The sequence below is a fragment of the Ambystoma mexicanum genome, chromosome 13 (genome assembly GCF_040938575.1).
Source record: "Ambystoma mexicanum isolate Mex_15411 chromosome 13, UKY_AmexF1_1, whole genome shotgun sequence".
In the NCBI taxonomy this organism is placed as follows: Eukaryota; Metazoa; Chordata; class Amphibia; order Caudata; family Ambystomatidae; genus Ambystoma; species Ambystoma mexicanum.
Window position 1 is genome coordinate 94,243,997 of NC_090938.1, and position 10,104 is coordinate 94,254,100.

General features: G+C 48.3%; 1 protein-coding gene across 1 annotated transcript in view; it reads right to left on the reverse strand.

The window, feature by feature from the left end:
* The window catches only part of SLC16A1 (solute carrier family 16 member 1), a 67,137-nt gene extending 61,644 nt beyond the window's left edge, over positions 1–5,493 (reverse strand). Inside the window, exon 1 of the mRNA XM_069633356.1 lies at positions 5,279–5,493. The gene's annotated coding sequence lies outside the window, so the exon portion shown is untranslated. The remainder of the gene's footprint in view (positions 1–5,278) is intronic.
* Positions 5,494–10,104: the final 4,611 nt, after the last annotated feature.

Sequence of the window (10,104 nt, forward strand, 5' to 3'; positions counted from 1 at the left end):
CAGATGCTAGAGATGCAGAACATAAATATGCATGGGGGACCAATCAGGATAAAAAGTGCATATCAAATTTTAATAATGATGCATAATGATTAAACGTAAAAAAAAAAGGGGTCCACAGTACAAAACTGAACATCCAATATGTAAAACAAGGAATACGTGTCAAGCTTGAATAGCAAGTTAAAACTGTCACAGAAAAAAAAAAAAAAACACATAGGGTACTTATAAAGCAAATAGTATGGTAACCAATTCTATTAGAATAAATGTGTAAAAGATTTATATCTCGGTTTATAGTCCAGAGAGATGTCTCGACATGTTTCTGTTCATGAAGGCTTTAGTGTGAACATTCATCAGGAGGGAGAATTTTAACAACGTAGCCTAGTTACAATCGGAGCAATCATAGCAACAACAAAAGGTTCGTAGCATCTAAAGTGGTGCTAGTGGGAGCTCTACTATAAATAGTAGGTTGTAGTAGACGACTGTCAGTCCTAGTAAAAGCTGGAGTGCAGTCTACAGACACGCCTCAGGCTGGCTGCAGGGAGAGGTTCCCTTCGTTCAACGCTAGTGGAGAGTACGCAGCGTAATATGCCAGGTACCAGTCAGGACGGCTACGTGGGTCTCCCTGCAGCCAGCCCGACCCGAGGCGTGTCTGTAGACTGCACTGCAGCTGTCACATTTACTAGGACCGACATAGTCGTCTACTACAATCGTCACACACAAAGGTCATGCAGATAGTACACACCATCCCATCACCACAGTACTTTTCTTGCTAGGGCTGCATATCTTTAGATCTTCTTGAAACACACCCTTCTGGGCCTATGCTAATAGCCACAGTACTGAATCTGCCTTACTGGACCCAATGATTCAACTTGATGACAGTCAATACAGGTAAGACACCCCTCCTTCTGGATCTACCTGCAGCCTTTGATTTGGTGGATCACCAAATCCTGTGTCATCACTTGGCCACAGCTGCACACTTCTCGCCCGAAGCCATTGCTTGCATTTAATCCTTCCTTTCTGAAAGAACCATGAGAGTGTTCTCTTCCAGCGCCCTGCCCTACCAGCCCCTGTACTATGTGGTGCCCCAAAAGGCTCCCCTCCCCAACACTTTACAACGTAGTTACAAAACCTTTATTAGACGACAAAGGGATTGTTTAGACAAACTATGCCGACACGCAAATCCTGCCCACCACTCCCCTCAAGCAACACCACCACAGACGGTGTAAACATTTGCCATTTCGCAATTTCCTGTAGCTAGGTAAGTACATGATTATTACAACTGCACCATTACACAGTAGTACCGTACAACTTCCAGGTAACATTACTGCCTATCTGCACGCACCCCCGCCACCCACCTGTACAAGAAGCTTAATTCTACCATCCACCCCAGAGTCTAAGACCACCCAAAGAAATAGATAAATCACCCAGTAATTACGCAGGAGGTAGTGTGGACCACCCTTTATTAGTACTCTAAGGGGGCAGCCTTTCAGCCAATGAGGAAGCTCAGAATAGGGATCTTTACCACACCAGGAGAGACCCTGCGCTAAGCCTCATAGCGGGAGGCTGCCATTTTACCTCACCGGAAATGATGGTAAGTGCGTCCCCTGCATCCTCTGCCCCTCCTCCCCAAATCCTCTCCCTATACCCACCCACTTGCCTCTGCTGCTTTATCCCTCGCTGGCGCCGGGAACAGTACTGGAAAGATAGATGGTACGTGTAGTCCCTTCTCCCCGATCCATGGCGGCCATATTTTTTGGCATTTCTTCTACCCACCCCGCCTTCTCATCTGGTGAAAAATAAACACAGTATCCCGGTACAACGTACAGGGTTATAATAGAACCCTCAGAGGGGTGGGTTGCACATTACCGGTCTGCTAATGCCCCCCTTTAGGTTCTATTACTGAAATGAGATTACAGCGCACAGGTAAGAAGAAGAGGTCCCAAGGCAAGTCATTATAGGAGGGAATACCCAATACACCAAATCATCATCATCATTCTTAACCTCACTCAGTCCAGCACCCAGACATTGTCCATCTAACATTCCAAGAGTCATGACTAGCACCTCAGAAACCAGTATCAGCCAATTCCCCACACTTCTTTCAAAGAAAATGCAAACACCAAATAGCATTGACAAGAGACCCCAAGCAGAGCAGCAAACTAACCAGCACTTGCACCGAAACGACACTGTACAATTGTAATTTCTACCCATGCAGGCTAACACTCACACCGCTGCACCCCTTTCCCCCCGAGAGGAGAAAAGGATAAGCCCAATGACGAAATTAAAAACCAGTCACCTGGCATCCGTAACCGCTAAACGTGACAAAAACATCGAGGGCGACAGGCCACAGCAAAACTGCCAATGGTGACAAGACAGTGTAACTGTTGATCCAAAGGATACAATGAGGTAGTTGGACCCATATATAAAACGGGACAACCCCACATCCTAGTGGTAATAAACAGAAGCGGTGTAGGAGCCAACACGATGGCGGGAAGTCCCAAAATGTTATGGGCAATCAAACCAACACGAAGAACGAAAATGGGCCAAGCCAGAGAACCACCAAAGGTCACCTACTGCGCTGCACATTGCTCTCTACATGGTGGGCTACAACAAAGGAGCCTACTAAAGACGGCAACAGGACTGCTAGACGCAGAAGCAGGCCTGCACTGAGGGGGAACAATATCAGTCAACATTACAGTAACAGGCCAGAGAACCGTGGCTCACAACTTAAGGTGAACTCCTCCCCTCATCACACTAGCTAACTTGAAGTCTAAACAGGGTGGGCCATCCCCAAATCAGGATGCATCCCCTTCCCATAGCACGTATATAACTTGGGGCAAGTTAACACTACTGAATAAACACAAAGTACTAAAACCAGAGAAGCTGCCACCTCACAAGCGTGGATCCGCCCTCACATGCATACGGCATGTGAGGAAATACCACCAACAGGATGAGACACCACCACACCAGCATGCCTCCTCCATCACACGCATAGAGCAGGTATGGGACACCAAACCAGCGTGCAACCGCCCTCCCATGCACAGAGCAGGTTCTATCATAAATGGAGGACTGGCATTCAACTCGGCAGCCCCACTATTACGATAATTAACATTCTCCAAAAATAAAATATCAGGATAGGAAAATACACAATATAGACTGCTTGACGCAAGCGTTAACTACCGAGCTGTGAAAAGATGGGGGTCGATGCCTTAAGTTCCACACAAACTAAAGACTAGAAATTTAGCAATTCCCATTAAGCACACACTGACCACCCTAACCAGCAAGGGCAACTTATGAACAGCTCAATTAAAAGCAACCAACTGAATGGCAACACATTGAGCGTTTGTTACGGACAACTGAGGAAAGGTTAGTCCTTACTTGCCTGGAGCAAACGTAACTTTAGCATTAACTGTAGGAGCTTAGATCAAATTCTTGAAGGGTGGGCATAATATTGCCCGAGTCCTTGTTTAAAGTGGTTCTACAAACTAGACACCTGCATGTCACCTTCATTTTTGGAGCTAGGCGGAGTGTTCTTGAGGCCATCATGCTTGGTACAGTCTAGGCCTCCGAGATAGGACGCCATTCGCTTCTAGACTGGCGGGCACACTAATACATTTGAGCATCTTAGATCACCACCACCAAGAGCAGTACCAAGCCCACTGCTGCTACGCCACATGGCCTGGCCACAACAAACATGAAACCCTGCATACACAGACCCTGGGAATGCAGTGGACCACCCTTTATTGATGTTACAGTGCTGAGGTAAGGAATGACGGCGGCTAGAGGACCCACTGTTGCCTCCATTCATCAGTCCCTCACACTCCCAGAACACTCACCCCTGCATGCAGCCATGCATCCAATAGTCCACTCTTAACATTAGCACATCAGCCAGTGTCCTCACATCCTTCAATAAACCCATGGCCAAATATCCTAACTCACACCACAACACCCCCACGCAATGCCCCTTGGCGAACTACTCTATACCAATAACACAGGTCCTCCAGATACCAAGTTTCCAGGAACCAACTCACGAACTTCCACCCAAAAGACTACCAAGCTGCCTACATTCTCCAGCATCAAGGTCACAAGAATCAAGACATACTTCTCCCCTTCCCCATACAGGGCCCTTCACATACAGCCCCACCTCCGCCATCTCCACCTTCCCCATACAGGACCCTTCACATACAGCCCCACCTCCGCCATCTCCACCTTCCCCATACAGGGCCCTTCATATACAGCCCCACCTCCGCCATCTCCACCTTCCCCATACAGGGCCCTTCACATACAGCCCCACCTCCGCCATCTCCACCTTCCCCATACAGGGCCCTTCACATACAGCCCCACCTCCGCCATCTCCACCTTCCCCCTACAGGGCCCTTCACATACAGCCCCACCTCCGCCATCTCCACCTTCCCCATACAGGGCCCTTCACATACAGCCCCACCTCCGCCATATGCCATCTCCTCCTTCCCCATACAGGGCCCTTCACATACAGCCCCACCTCCGCCATCTCCACCTTCCCCCTACAGGGCCCTTCACATACAGCCCCACCTCCGCCATCTCCACCTTCCCCATACAGGGCCCTTCACATACAGCCCCACCTCCGCCATCTCCTCCTTCCACATACAGGGCCCTTCACATATAGCCCCACCTAGGCCAATCAGAAGACGCGAATACAGTCCTGGTGTTCACTTTGTGTTCTGGGACTTGAAGTACATGCTTTTTAAAGGGTAACTCCAGAATGGAAAGTTTAACACTAGTACCGGACTAGCATCTATGCCATACACACATCACATACCTCCAGACCACACCTAAACAGGAGCCCAAACACAGCCCATGAGACACCAACCCTTACTAAGTAGTCAGCAGCCTATGCTTTAATACATCCACCTTGAGTCATCAACTCCATGAACACAACACCCCACCCAACCGAACGTCCCCCCAAAAACAGCCCAACAAAAAAATTACACTTCAATTAAAACCATTCCACAAGATACGCCCCAATCCTATAGGGGCGCTCCAGCACGTAGTCGAGGGCTAGTCCCGGCACATGGCCCTGAAGAGGCACAGACACAAAGCCCTGCCGTTGCCACTTCAGACTTCAAGCGCCGCCCACTAGTGCCCTCTACCAACCGCCCCCACCAACGGGCGACCGCAGCCTTGAAACCCCGCGTGCCGTCCTGCCACAAGATAACGGGCGCAGTGAGCTCGCGCCGCACAGCGCAGGATAACGGACGCTACAGGCGCGCGCCGCCCGAGATCACTGCGCCTCCTCGGACCTCACCTGAGCTCGCGGCGGACAATCCCCTCAGCGCGTGCCGCAGCGCAGCCGACCCCGCAGAGGGTGCGCGCGAGCTCCTGCGTCCCAGCGCGCGGAAACGTCCACTCGCCCAGCTCGTGCCGTAGTCCCTTGCTTTCAGCGCCACACGCCTTTGTGCGAACGTGCCAGCTTCCACGGGTCGCCCTCAACTTTCTTCAGTGCGGCAGCCTCACGCGCATGCGCAGACCGGCCATGTTCACACCAATAGCGCAGCGCCTCGGCAGCCCTGCCCCTCACACGGTGTAGGCCACGCCCACAGGATTGGGTTTATGCTTGGAATGCTAGCACCTACTGCTGACAGAATACAGACCGGCATTCATTTATATAATTACATGTGAAACTACAAAACAAATAATACAAGTGTCCTCAGTTTTTTTTTTTAACAGCATGATGCTACTGCAACCCTATCAGAAACCTTCACAGAAAATACAAATAATGCAACAACCCTATAGAGGCAAAGTTCCGCAAATTGCAAATCCACACTGTAGCATTAATCTAGTCTTTCACGTGCCAGTAAAAAAAACGAAAACTCATCGCACAATATCAGCTCTCACGGCGTTCTCCTTTATCCTAGGAGCATTGCCACTACACAGCTAGATGAGGGGGTGCCAGTGAATTGTGGGTAACACCAGACGAACCAGCACAATACCTCCACCGGACGTCCTGCCTCTAACTCTCCGGCACTGTGCACCCTTACCTGGTGACTTTCCTCTCCACCTGCACAAAAAAAGTCCATCACCTCCACAACACAATAACCAGACCAGCTGAGGTTACACCTCAACTCCCACAGCACACACCGGACGTCCTGCCTCCCCAAAACAAACCATATTTTTGGCATCCTGTCAAAACACAGCACAAAACATATACCATCCAGGTTGCGTGCTATACATGCATCATATCAAACCTGCCACCCAACACCAAACTCATACCTGCCGTCCCAATTTTGTCAGATATGATTAAGTGAGATGAAATAATTTGCTCAGGATTACACATTTCCGCACTTTTGAAATTTGTCAAAATATATTATTTAGCTGACACTTAAAAGTATTAAGGCTGGCTTTCAAAAGATTACTTGGAAGTCAACAAATCACATTAGTAACCGAGCGAATCTATAAATACTTAAGTTAAGCAAAAAGGGTATAATGTAGACTTGTTTTTCCATCCGAAATGTTAGCCTGCAAGCGCCAGAATATAAAATAATGTCAGCCTACAAGCTCCTCTGGGGTTTGCAACTGTTTTTTCAAGACTTAAACACACACACACACACCAAAATAATAAACCGCCTCTTAATCTCACTTGCGTGAAGTCAGTGTTTGACCGAGGCATACAGTTTGTTTGTTATGGTTGAATCCCCACCCATGGCTCGTGCAATGTCTCGTGTTAGGTGCACGCTGCACCCACCATGTGATGCCTATAATAAAAGGGGCGCACAGCTTCACCGCTAGCAGCGGCCCATCACGGCGAAGATCCTGTGAAACCAGCCCTACTGTGACAAGTTCACACATACCATGAAGAAATCCAACCCTCGACTACACACACAACCTATCCCATGAGAAGAGAAATAAAAGGGCTCAGCTTTTTTTAAGCTCGAGCTCAAGCCAGCTATTTTGCTGGGGCTGGCTCGAGCCCCACCTAGCTCAACCGCCTCTATCTGCAACGCAGCTCTCTTCTCTTTCCATGCCGCCAAGCACTGCATTTCTCTATCAGTCCGTTCTGGCCGCTCCCACTTTGCATGGCACTGTTCATCTGCCACAGAGGTTGCGCTGCATGTGTAACATCACTGCATCACCTTGCCTTCCTGGAATTTGAAAGATAGTGTTGGGATTGTTGTTCAGATCTCCTCACTTGCTTAGTACTTGTTTTGTTCGCTTCAATCTTCTCAGGCCTTTACCTTCCTGCTCTCCAGGTGTACTTGCGAGATCTCACTTCCATCTCTTATCACTTAGTTCTTCAGTTGAGGCTCGTTCTTGCCCTTATTTGGATCCCCTTTCCTTGTAGTGGCTGACCTCAGCTTGAGGTTCTTAGGTGCGATTTTCGATTGGCTCTGCCTTTTGCACACAAAGCCGTTCTCATTCTCAATATGCCATCTCTTTCCATCCTTCGTTGGTATACTGCTCCAATGGACTTTATATATTTTAATCAGTGGATTGTTCTGTGAGCTAATTTTACCTTTATCCAAACCCCTACTTCAGGGATCTGCAATATTTGTCGTTCTAGATGTTTTGGACCACAACTCTCATCATTCCTACCGGGCACAGTCAACAGTGAGAGATCCTGGGAAGCAGGAGTGTTCCTAAGTCCAGAAAAGACCGGGGGCTACCCTATTGTTGGAACTGTCGGGACTGGGGGCTAGCTAGCCTTTTTGTCGTAGCTCTTGAGATTCTATCCGGGGCTACAACCAAAAGACCACAGGCTATAGCATTCTTAGCCCCCCCCCCTAGCAATGCCTCTGCTGGGAAGTTGCGTCCCAAATAACCTGCAAGTTCACAGGTTGCAGACTGCTGCACGGCTGCCATCTGATGATTTTTTTCTCTGCGTGTGGTTGATTCCCAATCCATATGCACTTGTTTCTACAGTTACAATAAACTCTAATCTGGAATCAAAGGGGCTTCATCATTTGAATTCTCTGGAGCAGTTCCCCGTCCACACATACCATACTCCTTTGTGCATTAGCGCTCTCATGCACTCTGTCTTGGTTGAACGTTTTTTCACGCATTTTGCGTAGTATTTTCCCATTCCTACTGATAACTTCATCTGATCATGAGAAGCACCCCTCAGTAATTCTGGGATGCTTTTCACTAGGCTGTTCTTGGGGTGCCCTCCTTCATTCAAGATTGAGTAACCTAAATAGTCCAATTCCTCCTGAGGGAATCAGCTTTTATCCACAGTCAACCAAACTCCAAGATTGTTAAAATTCTTTCCAGAGTGCGATACTGTGGTCATCTTTGTCATGCTATGCTGAACATATTTGACGCCCTAAATACCCTTTAGCTGAATGGTCATTAGAGTCTGAAATACTGGTGCTCCAGAACAAATCCCAACCAGTAGTCTAGTGCACTGGAAAACTGTTGTGGGAAATGCTGTTGTGGTCTCCGGTCTGTCCTAAGAGTAGCACGCAATTTCTCCACTTCTTCGTTCAGCCTTCTGTCCTCAACCGCTGCACAGCGGTAAGTTCTCTCTCACATAACCTGCTGCACCTCTCCTCCTTGCTTCTGCTTCACTGGTCGGGTCTCTTCTCTCCCTGCCACCGGAAAGGCTTCCTATCCATGTGGCCTCTAGAAACACTCGTGCTTCCTTGATTGCGTCTCATTCCCTTCTCGTCGGGTCTCTCGCCACGGAAGCAGCGCTTGGTTCCTCGCTCCTCCAGGGCTGGCTTACTCCATCTCTACTCCTGGGCTGGCTTCACATTGCAAATAGTCCTTCCTCACTTTTTATTGCCAAATCAGTCTTAACAGACTGCACCGTGTGTGTTGGTTCCACAGCAGGCTTTGGCTGCCTTGCTTGATCTTCTTCGTTGCAGTGATCGCATTTGCTCTAGCTAGCTATACCTCACTCTTCCTAGTCCCAGTATGTTCTTTCCGAATGGAATCCTCTATTCTACAGATATACATAGATGTGTAGGGAACTAGAGGGCCATGAGTGGGGTGAGAGGATTTAGGGGATTGAAATAAAGGTGGTGAAGACTGCATTCTCACAAGGTGATCATCACTGGTCTCATAGAGAACTTCCCTCCCCATGAGCTCCACCTGCTGAGTAACCCCCCACTGGGGGACTATCGGGTAGCGACCTCACCTCCCTGGCCTCATGGGAAGGGGCCTCCCCCCTGGAAGCAGTGACAATACCCTGGGATTCGTAACAGTACCTAAGTATGATGAGTTCCTGCCTCCTGAACCTGGTACACTGAGGTGACCGGGGATCATTGGCATATCAGGCCCTTGCACCCCAAAGCAAATGGAAGCACCCGGCCCCGGATGGTCACCCGAAGGGTCAAGCTAGAGCTATTGGCCCACCCCCTAGACTCTTCAAACACATGGGCTTGGGGTTTCTTCCTCCAGTGCTCTTTGCTTTCTATTCAGAGCACTGCCCTTGCTCTACTGGGGATAGGGTTCTGCTGGAGGTTGTGTCTTTTTGTTTGATTGCTCTGACTTTATAAGTTCTGCATGCTGTGACGAACCCTGGAATTTTGTCACTTCAGTGGGGAGCCTTCCATGTGAGGATGTGAAATCAAAAGAAGATATCGAGGCTGAGTACCTTCAAAAGGAAATACACCAAACACAGGTTATAAAGATACACAGATCTTTATTCAAAGTAACTGAACAGTTTTCAAAGAAACAGAGTATCAGATAGCTGTCAGGCCCTCAGTTCACCATAGCGAATACCAGCCCGTTCGGTGTGGGAAGTGAGTGGGACTGTACATCAGAATAGTCGCACCTTTTATACACTCCAAAACATGATGTCCAACCCACTTGCAGGTTAATGAATCTTGGATCTAGAGTTCGTGCCGAGTTTGCTTCTAATTTATGCAACTGTAGGGTTATTCTTAATATATTCGCAAACAAGTTACAATAGCATCAGTGTGTCTTCGGATTTCACGTTGACCTTTTGCACATCTCTTTATAAAATATGGTAAAACAAGTGTTCACATAAGATGCTCAAACAGTATTGTGCACAACATATATTCATGGATTAGTCTCGTTGGCACAGGTAATCCTCTATACACAGGTCAACGAAGGACAAGGTCTCAATACATGCCCCTAACATTTGGCCTGCAGGCTGTTTACACTTTAACT